This window comes from Dipodomys merriami, unplaced genomic scaffold (assembly GCF_024711535.1).
Source record: "Dipodomys merriami isolate MVZ:Mamm:240054 unplaced genomic scaffold, mDipMer1.0.p SCAF_1, whole genome shotgun sequence".
Lineage (NCBI taxonomy): Eukaryota > Metazoa > Chordata > Mammalia > Rodentia > Heteromyidae > Dipodomys > Dipodomys merriami.
The window spans coordinates 53,266,987-53,279,092 of NW_027202270.1; the positions used below are offsets into that span (position 1 = coordinate 53,266,987).

Consider the following 12,106-nt stretch of genomic DNA (forward strand, 5'->3'; position numbering starts at 1 on the left):
ATTCCAATGGCAATAAAAAAAAGTCAAAACACAGTATTTGGTAAAGTGTTTGGTAGAGATCCTGGGGTTAAGCTAAGTGGCTTTTTTGACTGTTGTATGTTCTTTGTGTGCACACACACATGCACATGCTTGAATGGGTGTTAGTAGATCTTGAACTCAGGGCCTCTTGTTTTTGCTTAGCTTTTTAACTCAAGGCTGGCACTCTACCACTTGAACCACACCTCTAGTACTGGCATTTTGTTGGATAACTGGAGATAAGAATCTTGAGAGTTTGTCTGTTTAGACTGGCTTTGAACCTCAATGCTTAGATCTCAGCCTTCTTAGTAGCTAGTATTACAAGCATGAGTCACTAGTTCCTGGCTCCTGCACGCATTCTTTCTTTTTTGGTGCCAGTTCTGGAAGTTTAACTCAGGGCCTGGGTGGGCACTGTCCTGAGCTTTTAAAAAGCTCAAGGATAGCACTCTATCACTTGAGCCACAGCTCCACTTCCAGCTTTTTGGTGGCTAACTGGAGATGAATCTCAACAGATTTTCCTGTCCAGGCTGGCTTCAAACTCTGATCCTCAGACCTCAGCCTCCCCAGTGGCTAGGATTACAGGTGTGAGCCTCTCATGCCCAGCCTTACATTCTCTCTCTCTCTCTCTCTCTTTTTAATTCCAGTGTTTTCTTTTTATTTGGAGGGGGGAAGAGAAGTACAGGGAGAGAGGGATGAGAATAGGTGACCTTTTGTTTGTTTCTCGGAAGTATTGTCAACTGATGAGGGCAGGCTCACCTGAAGGTACATCTTGGATTTATAACAGCATCCAGGCCTGTTCTGTTGAATTTCACAAGAAAACTTTGTTCTCTTGACACCTGTGTGCCAGCGTTAAGTGGGCCGGCGTGGCTGTGTGAGGAAGGGTGGAGGCGACAGTGGGACTGCGTGTGGCTCAGTCTGTGGCTCATCCACTCGTCTGGAGATGGCTAGGCAATGGAGACAGGTGGGGCAGAGGGCGAGAGCAGACTCAAGCAGCCCTTTGAGAAGGGCAAGACTTAGGAGATGGAGAAAAGGCAACAAGCTAGAGGGGCGGAGGCCCAGGGGGAGGGGCTGAGAGCTAGAGAATGAAGGCCTTTCTGGGAGACTCTCCTGGCCAGAGGCTAACACAGCAGACCTCCTGCAGGGCTTCCTCCCTCACTGCATCAGGCAGCTCGGAGCTCAGCAGTCCTATATTTTTGTATTAAAAAATGGCTACAGAGATGTCAGGTATATGGTAGCTCATTCCTGTAATTCTAGCTACTTACAAAGCTGAAACAGGGAGGGTAAGGTTTGAGGCCAGGAACCGTAGGTGTCCCAAGACCCCTTCATAGGATTCATAGTTGAGAGAGGAATATCTGCTATGGGCCCTCAATGTTCTTGTATAAGAATTCAAGCTCCGTTCTCTATTTGGACATTTCTCAGGGTTTTGCTTGAAGACCAAGAACTTGAAAGAAAACATACTACCTACTTCCCAAAGAACAAGCTTGATTGCTTGCTGTAGTGAAGGAGTTCCTAAGCCCAGTTTTCTTCTCCTTTTTGTAATCAACTGCATGTGCAAGCATCCATCTGGGTCTACCTGCCAACCCTCCCAGGTGGAAATAAGGTAAATAAGATGTTGTCTCTGCTTGCTGTGCTGTGACTAATATGTTTGTTTTCTCTATTCTACTCTGTTTTCTTCTAGCATCAACAAAACAATAACTGATAAATTACTAGTTTGTAAACAGGGTAAAATCCCATCCCAAGGCCAGCTTTTTCACTATACCATTAACACATGCAATTTGCCCTTTTTATTATATTGGCATTTATGCTGATGATGCAAAAGTAATGGTGAGGCTGTTGGTGCCAGAGCATTGCTACTGCCAAGCACTCACCACATTCACTACAATTACCTACTGCATATTAAGTTAAAAAAAATCCAGGACACTCTCACCTATAAGTGTCTTTAATAAAGGAGTACAAATATTTTATTGATTTATGACCTCAATCTTTTTAATGCTCTGTGTGACAAAATGGAAGTATAAACAAATCATTGCTGCTACAGTCTCAATAACTGTCTTGAAAAAAAGAACTTGTACAACTGTTTGAGTTGCAAGCTGAAATAGTCACTTTTTTTTTTAATAGAATGCCATTTTCACTTGAAAGAGTAACTGACATGCAGACTATGGTTATTCAGACATTTTCTCAAAAGCAAATGATGTTAGCCTGTCACTTTAAGGAAAACAAGTGACAAGATTTGTTGTCAATGATAAAATTTGAGCTTTCAAGTGAAAATTAAAATTTTGGAAAACTTGTACCTGTCATAGTAAGCTTGACAGCTGCCCAATACTTAAAGACTTTTCTGATGAAATCAATGATGTTAAATGTGGTTCTTAAATATTCTATAATGAAATGAGTTGATACTTGGATGGTCTGTAATCTGTATAACTCTCAAAAACAGTTTGTCCAAAATGACCAACTCATGATGTTATAAAATCATACATAAGTGGGGGGGAGGGAGGGGGGATTGGGTGGGGGGGAGGGGGGAGGCTGGGAAGGGAGGTGAAGGGTAAACAAAGGAGGAGGCTCCAATGCTTGATAAGAAATGTATGCATTATCCTGCCCATGTAATTGTAACCCCTCTATACAGTATGTTCACAAATAAAATAAAATATAAAAAAAATCATACATAAGTGAAAGATAGGATATTTAAGACAGACCAAAGCTGGGCGCTGGTGGCTCACGCCTGTAATCCTAGCTACTCAGGAGGCTGAGATCTGAGGATCTCGGTTCAAAGCCAGCCCGGGCAGGAGAGACCATGAGACTCCTATCTCCAATAAACCACCAGAAAACCGGAAGTGGCGCTGTAGCTCAAGTGGTAGAGCGCTCGCCTTGAGCTGAAGAGCTGAGGGACAGTGCCCAGGCCCAGAGTTCAAGCCCCATGACCGAAAAAAAAAAAAAAAAAAAAAGACAGACCAATGGGTTTTCCTACAGCAGAAAAATTTATTGATAGGGTTTCAGATGCCATATGATAACATTTAAGAAACTGCCACTTATCAAGTTTGGTGTAGTATCAAAGAAGAATATGCACAATTGCTAATAAGGCTTTCCTTTCTTATGAAATCTGTGAGACTGGAATTTGTCATTTGTTCAACAAAAAAATTCCCCCAAAGCCAAACACAGATTGAATGTTCATATAGGTCAAACAAAAACAAGCCAACAAACCACAACAGATTGAACGCAGACATATTTCATGCTACTGGAATAAACATCTTCCAAACAGATATTTAGAATGATAGATTATAATACTAAGAGAAAAGAGATTGCTTTGTGAGGGCTATTCCTTGCGTATGGATGTTGGAATTGCTTTTCATGCCTTTGTCAAGAGAAATCAAGACTGGATAGAATATACCAATTCTGTTTCATGGGCTTTAGTGGGGCGGGGGGGGGGGGGAGAAAAGTGGGAGAAAAGGGGACAACATGGGGATAGAAAGGGAGAAAAGGAAGCCACATAAGAGACATTCAAACTTGATTAGAAGTTAGGGAAGAAAATTTAAATATTATACCACTTCCCCCTTTCCTAAAAATTATTTACAATTGCCGGGTATTTGTGGCTTATGTCTGTGTGTAATCTTATTTACTTAGGAGGCTGAGATCTGAGGGCTGTGGTTCAAAGCTAGCCCTGGACAGAAAAGTCCATGAGACTTTTATCTCCAATTAACCTCCAAAAGAGCTGGAAGTGAGGCTGTTGCTCAAGTGGTAGAGCACTAGATTTGAGCAAAAAAGCTCAAGCCCCAGGATTGGCAACAAAACAACAACAACAACTTACAAAATTCTAACAATGCAAAAATCCTAAAATGATGTGCTAAGTTAAGACACACAGACTCATAGCAAGAAAGGATGAATTAAAAATTCAGACTTGGAAACAAAATTCCTGCAAGAAAAATCTCAATATAAATATTAAAATGCTTTCAATATCAGTATATTTTTCTTAGAATTTATGATATATTTATTATGACACCTTTGGGGATAATCTGAATTTCAAATGAGTAAATTTGAGGAAGACAATTCTTTCCTATTAATTATTCTACCAGTCTATAAACAAAAACTAGGCTCCAAAGAGTAGTAATATACAAGTGTTAGACATGAAACAAAACTAGGGAAAATAGGACACTTGCTCTGACTGAGAAGGCAAGAATTCCCTAAGGTGGTACACATAGAAACAACTGTTTCTAGTTCTTGTTAGGCCCCAGGTTGGCATGTGCCATTGTATAGTATGTATAAGTACCATTCTGTCTAATAAAAGGTGAAAATAAAGCACTAAGTATTAAATAAATATTGGAATAATTATTTAAATAACAAACTTTAGTAGTCAAATTTATTTCAAAGATTCACTGTTAGTAAAGGTATTGCACATTGAAAACATGCACATAGTTTAAGACAATGTACATCAAATTTTTCCTACATAAATCACTTAGTAGTTAAATATCCTAAGACTGAATTCTTAAGTTTTGTTTAAATGATGAAAAACATATTTGTCATGTCATGTATCTGCACACCGTATTCTCTAATAAAGTTTTTTTAATGACGTATATTAAGTCATGTGTTTTTAATGATGTATATTAAGTCAGATGGACAATGTTTTAAGAGTGTTGTGAGGGCCCAGAACTTGGAAGGCTAACCCTAAGTGGGAGCTGTAGTAAAAGGCAAGAGTATGTAGCATACGAACAACGAAAAGATAAGATGCTACCAAAGACTTAAACTTGTTAAGTTTAGGATTTCATAATCTACAAAAGGCCAGATAGCAGAACAGGGCTCACGTTCACAAGGCCTGCAAAATGTCCATATACAACACTACCTAAGGAATACATTATGTGCATACACTGCTCTTCCCTAAAAGACTCCCATAGAACAAAATAAGAAAAACATAGAGTTCTCCTATAAAGCCATGATTATCTCAGGCCACTTTAGAAAACATGAACAACAAAGTAGAATTTTCAAAATAACATTTACCATAACCTTTTTTTGTTTTGGTAGTACTAGGGATTGAATCCAGAACCTTATGTTTTCCCCTTTCTTCTGTTCTTTTTGCTTTTACTTTGTTTTCTCTGCTAGTGTTTTCTGATTTTGCTCTGGCTAGTGTCAGACTTTGTCATTCTTACCTCTACCTCCACAGTTGCTAGGATTGTAAGCATGTAAACACCATGACCAAGATAGAAAATTTAAGTTTACATATTCATACATAAATAACCAATTATGGTTATAGAAAAACTTGTCTGCTTCTCCCTACTTGAATTAAAATCTACCATCAGCTTAGTTTTTCTTTTCTTAATTTTTTTCTGTTCAGCTTTATGTAATCTGTATTTTCTACTTTTTTATCTACTTTTAAAACTGTTCATGTAAAGGTGATATAGAGAGGTTATTTCTTTTTGAACAATGTCACCCCTTTTCAGTTTTTCTTCCTTGTCCCCACCCACAAGTTGTATAGTCCACCCACAAGTTGTATAGTTCATTTTCAACAGCATCTAGTATCACTGCTGTGTTTGTTCACCCTTTGTCCTATCACTTCTGTGCCCCCTCCAAAACAGATAAACCAATTGGACAAAAGGAAAAGAAGACAAAAACAGCAACAAAGAAATAAACCCTTTTGTTTTCTAGTTCTTGGAGTTCCTTTCACTAAATATTATTTTACATGATCAGATGTAAATATTATTTTACATGATCAGTTCATCAAGAATTTTATTTTTAAATAAAAGTCCATCATATTTTATCTATACATAAAATTATCATTTTATTTTTCATATAATTACACTTAATTATATGGCAGGATTTAATTACATAATAAAATTAAATTTCCTATCACATTGCTTTATAATACTTGCTAATTGCTTTAGGTCTCCAAATCTTTGTTCTCAATTGGATTGTAGCTCCTTAAAAGGGAACTTACGTTGTCTTTCTCCTTTTCCTTCTCCCCCCACCCCTTTTTTTTGTACTGCTGTCAGTCACTAGCAAATAGAAGTTCAATAAATTCTTCTTTCTAAGTGATTGACAATTTGTAGATATTAGCTTTCTTCAAACATGTCAGGTTATCTATATTTACTTGCAATTGCCAGGTAAAGCAAGCATATCATGCTTTCTCAATATTAGCACTGATGGCAGCTCCCCAGTTATACCCATCTTTACTATACCAGACCTACAAAATCTTTTAGCTCTCAAAGCTATCATATCTGCTCATCTAATCACAATGTAGCCACATTAGAAATGTGCAAATTATCTAGCTGGCATCTTTCAGTAACTTCTATACAAGTCATTTTTGAAAGCTTTTGATTAATAACTCAGAAGAAAAACTGATGATAATAAGAAATGTAAATATACATGTATAAAATCAGAAATTAAGCAAAAAACCAGCTATCTGAACACAAAAACATATAATCTATTTAAATAGTTAAAAAGTTCAAATAAGCATGTTTTTAAATCATATTGTTGATTCTAGAGGGAAATAACTACAATATTCAACAATGCCAATGCCAATTTTGATTATTAAATGAAGACTTTATGCAAGAAGAAAGGGACAATATTCCTTTGTTCTTCAGTGATTTGGCAGTATCAGACATAGAACAGGAATTCAGAATTAGTGAATCAAGATAAATAATTTACCAGTATCACCAAGTTCCTTTATGTAATTTTTTTTTTTTTTTTTTGTCGGCCATGGGGTTTGAACTCTGGGCCTGGGCACTGCCTCTCAGCTCTTCAGCTCAAGACTAGTACTCCTCCACGTGAGCCATAGTATCACTTCCGGTTTTCTGGTAGTTTATTGGAGATAAGAGTTTCATGGACTTTCTTGCCTGGGTTGGCTTTGAACCGTGATTCTCAACTCTCAGCCTCCTGAGTAGTTAGGATTACAGGTGCGAGCCACTGGTGCCCAGCTTGTAATTTTTATTACTGCTCTCTACTTTTTCTTTTTTCTTTTTTTTAGACAGCACTGGAACTTAAACTCAGGGCCTTATAACTTAGCTTTTTCACTCAAGGCTGGCACTGTACCACTTGAGCTCACCTCAACTTCTGGCATTTTGCTGTTTACTTGGATAAAAATCTCACAGAGTTTTCTGCCTGGGCTGGCTTTGAATTTTAACTTTCAGATCATAGTCTCCTAAGTATCCAGAGTACAGGGGTGAGCAACCAGCACTCATATATCTTCCTGTGTCAACCAAAACACTAGATTTTGTAAAACTCCTATGAAAATAATAGAAATATGAGGGGAAATAATTTTTGTTTACCCCTACACATCTAAAATAGTAATTGGCGTAGCTAAAAATGATTAGCAGAAACAAGTACTTTTAAATTTTTATTTCTGCTGGGTACCGGTGGCTCATGCCTATAATCCTAGCTACTAAGGAGGCTGAGATCTGAGGATCACAGTTCAAAGCCAGCCCAGGCAGGAAAGTCCGTGAGACTCTTATCTCCAATAAACCACCAGAAAATGGGAAATGACACTGTGGCTCAAGTAGTAGAGCGCTCGTCTTGTGCTACAGAGCTGAGGGACAGCACCCAGGTCCAGAGTTCAAACCCCACGACCAAAAATAAAATTATTTCTGTGATTACGAAATGCTGAGCATATTATAATCCTGTTATAAAAATCAATTTTAACAAAGTAATTTACTAACATTAAAATAAAAAAATGGACACAAAAGTGTCCTGCAAACAAAAGATGAGTAGTATTTGTCAATACAATAGTGTACATAGTGGTGCAATTAAAATTTATTGTAAAGATACTGTACAGAGGGGTTATAGTTACATGAGTAAGGTAATGAGTACATTTCCTCTTGAGCATCATTACCTCTTCCTTTGTTTTTCCCCTACTCTACCTTTCCCTACCCACATCCCCAACTCCTCCCTCCCCCCAACCCTGAAGTTGTAAAGTTCATTTTCAACATAGTGTCTTGTATGTCTCATTGTTACAATGGGTCAACCTGTATCCTTGTTTCAGCATTTTGTTAATTCCTTTTCCCTCCCTAAAATTGACAAATGTATACACAAGACGCAGGGCACCAGAACCAAATATAGTGACAACATGGGTTATACCATAGGGGGAAGAACATACAAAAGAAACAAAACAAAAATCACATAGGACATTAAAAACAGTAACAGAGAAAAAAAAAACTTCTTGTGTCCATATCCTGGGGTTCATTTCACTTAGCACCATCTTATATGGTCATTTGTACATAGCTTTTAACCTTTTCTGCTTGTCTGGTAAGATTATTATCCTAGATGTATAGTAATTATTGCAAATAAGGGAAACCATAGGACCTATGTTTCTTTGGGTCTAGCTTACTTCACTTAATAGAATTTTTTCCAAATCTTTCCATTTCCTAACAAATGGGACAGTGTCATTCTTTTTATGGAGGCATAGAATTCCATTCTCTCTCTCTCTCTCTCTCTCTCTCTCTCTCTCTCTCTCTCTCTTTCTCTCTCTCTCTCACATTTTCTTGATCCATTCATCTACTGAGGGGGCATCTGGGTTGGTTCCATATCTTAGCTATGGTAAAATAAGGCTGCAATAAACATAGTTGTTCTGCTAGTTTTAGTATGGTCCAGTTTGTGACCATTTGAGTAAATGCCCAAAAGTGGGATTGCTGGGTCATAGGGGGGCTCTCTGTGGAGTCTTTTGAGGAACCTCCATACTACTTTCCAAAGTGGTTGAACAAGTTTACACTCCCACCAACAATGCAGTAGGGTTCCCTTTTGGCCACATCCCCTCCAGCATCTGTTGTTATTAGAGTTCTTGATTATAGCCATTCTAACTGGAGTGAGGTGGAATCTCAATGTTGTTTTGATTTGCGTTTCTTTTATGGCTAGAGAAGTTGAAACAGAAAACTGCCAGAAAACCAGATGTGGAGCAGTGGTTCAAGTGATAGCACACTAGCCTTGAGCTGAAGAGCTGAGGATGAATGCTCAGACTCAAGAGTAGCCCCATGACCTACCCGCCCCCCCCAAAAAAAAAGTCTCATAGATTTTCTTGCCTGGGCTGGCTTTGAACTGTGATCCTCAGCCTCCTGAGTAGCTAGGGTTACATTCATGAAATATCTGCACCTAGCTTAATCTGCTAATTTTTAAAACAGATTGAGAGTAACTAGCAAATTACTTCACATTATGATAATGTAAAAGATATATAAACTACCATGGTGTACAAGAAGTGAAACTCAGTTATTAAAGTTAAACTGAGGTTCTTTACCCATGTCACTCAACTAGAAGTAGAACACTAAGTGTCATCTAATGATAGACTATGCTGTCCTAATCTCTTTATATCCCTTTAGGAGAAAAATAGGACTCTTTTATGTTTTCTCTGTAAGAATAACATAAGCAGAGGCATTTCATGTTTCTTTCCATGTTTTATTTTTTGCAATGATCCTATATATAAGAGGCAAACATTCTACTGCTAAAGCCATACCACCATCCTAACTTCATTTCTTCCTTCCTTCCTTTCTTCTCTTTTCCTCCCTCCCTTCCTTCCTGTGCCAGTACTGAGGCCTAAACTCAGTCTCACATTCCTGTTTAGATTTTTGCCCGTGACTGGTGCTCTACCACTTGAGCCACATATATACTTCCTGTTTTTTTTGTTTTAATTAGAGGTATAAATTTCTCAATTTGTCTGCCCAAGTTGTCTTTGAACCCTAATCCTCAGATCTCAGCCTCTTTTCTTAAAATCTATAAAACATTTTATTGTTATTACAAGGATGATATATAGAGGGGTTACAGTTACAGAAGTCAGGTAAAGAACACATTTCTTTTTGGACAATGGCACCCCTTACCTCGCTCTCTCTCAGTTTTTCCCTCCCACCCCCCCAGTCATAAGTTGTATAGTTCATATTTAACATAGTGTCTAGTGAGTACCACTGTTGCTTTGTTTTACCCTTTGTCCTTCCTTTTTTTTATTTTTATTTTTTTTTTATTTTTATTTTTTGGTCCGGTCGTGAGGCCTGAACTCTGGGCCTGGGCGCTGTCCCTCAGCTCTTCAGCTCAAGGCTAGCGCTCTACCACTTGAGACACAGCGCTACTTCCGGCTTTTTTCTTTTTGCTTATGTGGTGCTGAGGAATCGAACCCAGGGCCTCATGCATGCAAGGCAAGCGCTCTACCACTGAGCCACCTTCCCAGCCCCTGTCCTTCCATTTTTGAGCCTCCCTTTATACTTGCAAAGACCAAACAAGATGAGGGAAAACAAAAATAGCAAAAAAGAAAAAAAAATCTATTGTTTCCATTTCCTGGAGTTCATTTTGATAAGTATCATTTTGTATGGTCAGATGACTAGGCATTGCACCTTTGTGTTCCTCTCCTAAGAGTATCTCCTTTGGTCTCACTGTATGTGAATGCCTAGTAGGACCTATAAATTACAAAATTTATCATGTCCTGGTGTATTTTATTTTTTAATTACGTTTTTTATTGTGAAAATACTGTATAGAGGGGCTACTTACAGTTACATGAGCATGGTAATGAGTACATTTCTTATCCAGCATTGTTGCCTCCTCCTTTGTTTCCTAGTGTATTTTAGATCTAGCTTTCTCATATGAAAGAAACATGTGCCACTTTTCTCTGAGCTTGGCTTACCTCACTTACCATGATTTGTTCTAGGACCATCAATTTCCCTGTATATGACATTATTCTTTTTAATGCTCAGCTTCGTAAGTAGCTTGGATTACAGAAGTAATCTAAGCCAGCGACCCCTTGGCTTCCAATTTCATCTTTCCTAAGTAAAATGTTCTAAAAAGGCTTTATTTCATCTCATATTTTTTGCTTTCTTTCTTTCTGTTTAATTCCCAATGCAGACACATAATTGTTTTTAGTAAAAATGTCTTTCTCCTCTTGAATGTCCTAACACATAAATATCTAAACAAAACCAATAGTTTAAAGAAAACAAATCCTTCCCTTACAAATGGGATGGTGTCATGCTTTCTGATGGAAGCATAGAATTCATCACACACACACACACACACACACACACACACACACACACACACACACACACACACACACACACACACACACACACCACATTTTCTTGATCCATTCATCTACTGAGGGGTATCTGGGTTGGTTCCATATTTTAGCTATGGTAATAATGCTGCAATAAACATAGTTGTGCTGGTGTTTTAGTATGGCTTGTTTGTGGTCATTTGGGTAAATGCCCAGAAGTGGGATTGCTGGGTCATAGGGGAGAGCTCTATCTGTAGTCTTTTGAGGAACCTGTAAGCCAGACACAAAGAAACATAGATCCCATGGTTTCTCTCATTTGTAATAATTAGTATATGTCTAGGATAATCCTAGCAGATGAGCAGAATAGCTCAATAGCTACGTATTACCATATGAAATGATAAGTGAAATGAATTCCAAGACACGGAAACAAGGTTTTTCTTTATTGTTGTTTTTTAATGCACTATATGATTTTTTTCTTTTGTGTGTCTTTTTCCTATGGTTTATTCCCTGTTGTCACTGTATTTGATTTTGGTACCGTAGGTATTGTCTATACTCTTATCTGAATTAGGGAAGGGAAGGGGAACAACAAAATGGTAAGACAAAGGACAAAGGGTGAACTAATGCAACAGCAATACTCACAAGATAATAATTTGGAAATGAACTGTACAATTGTGGGGGGAGGGAAAGTAGGAGAAAAATGAGGGAGGGGGTTAACAAGTTCAGCAAGAAATGTACTTACTACCTTATATATGTAACTGTAACCCCTCTGTATATCACCTTGACAACAAAAATTTTATAAAAGAGAGAAGAAAAAAGATACCGCATGGGAACCATAGCTAATGATATTGTATGGTATACTTGAAATATGTGAAGTGTTATGACACAAAAACAGGAGCTATTAAATACTGGCTATGTATATATATATATATATACACAAACACACACACACACACACATACATACATACACACAATAAATACATACATACAAACACACACAAAAGAAAACAAATCCTTAAGTGTCTCAACAAAATGAAACCTCCCACCAAGAATGTAAGTACTCTTGTGGTTGGCAGTAGCTTCCTTCTGTTATTGCTTCAATACATTTCTCTTTTTTTTTTTAACTGTATTTTTTTTGGTCTTTTCCTTT

The 12,106-nt window shown here is 37.7% G+C and overlaps 1 protein-coding gene and 1 long non-coding RNA gene across 12 annotated transcripts in view; one reads left to right on the plus strand and one right to left on the minus strand.

The window, feature by feature from the left end:
• LOC138826869 (uncharacterized) overlaps positions 1 to 12,106 on the plus strand; it is a 125,588-nt gene that overhangs the window by 80,445 nt on the left and 33,037 nt on the right. For both annotated transcript variants that reach the window (XR_011371883.1, XR_011371882.1), the window contains exon 3: positions 1,435 to 1,615. This is a non-coding gene — a long non-coding RNA (uncharacterized lncRNA). The remainder of the gene's footprint in view (positions 1 to 1,434; positions 1,616 to 12,106) is intronic.
• Positions 1 to 12,106, minus strand: part of Tank (TRAF family member associated NFKB activator) — a 91,918-nt gene that overhangs the window by 21,283 nt on the left and 58,529 nt on the right. The window lies entirely within an intron of this gene.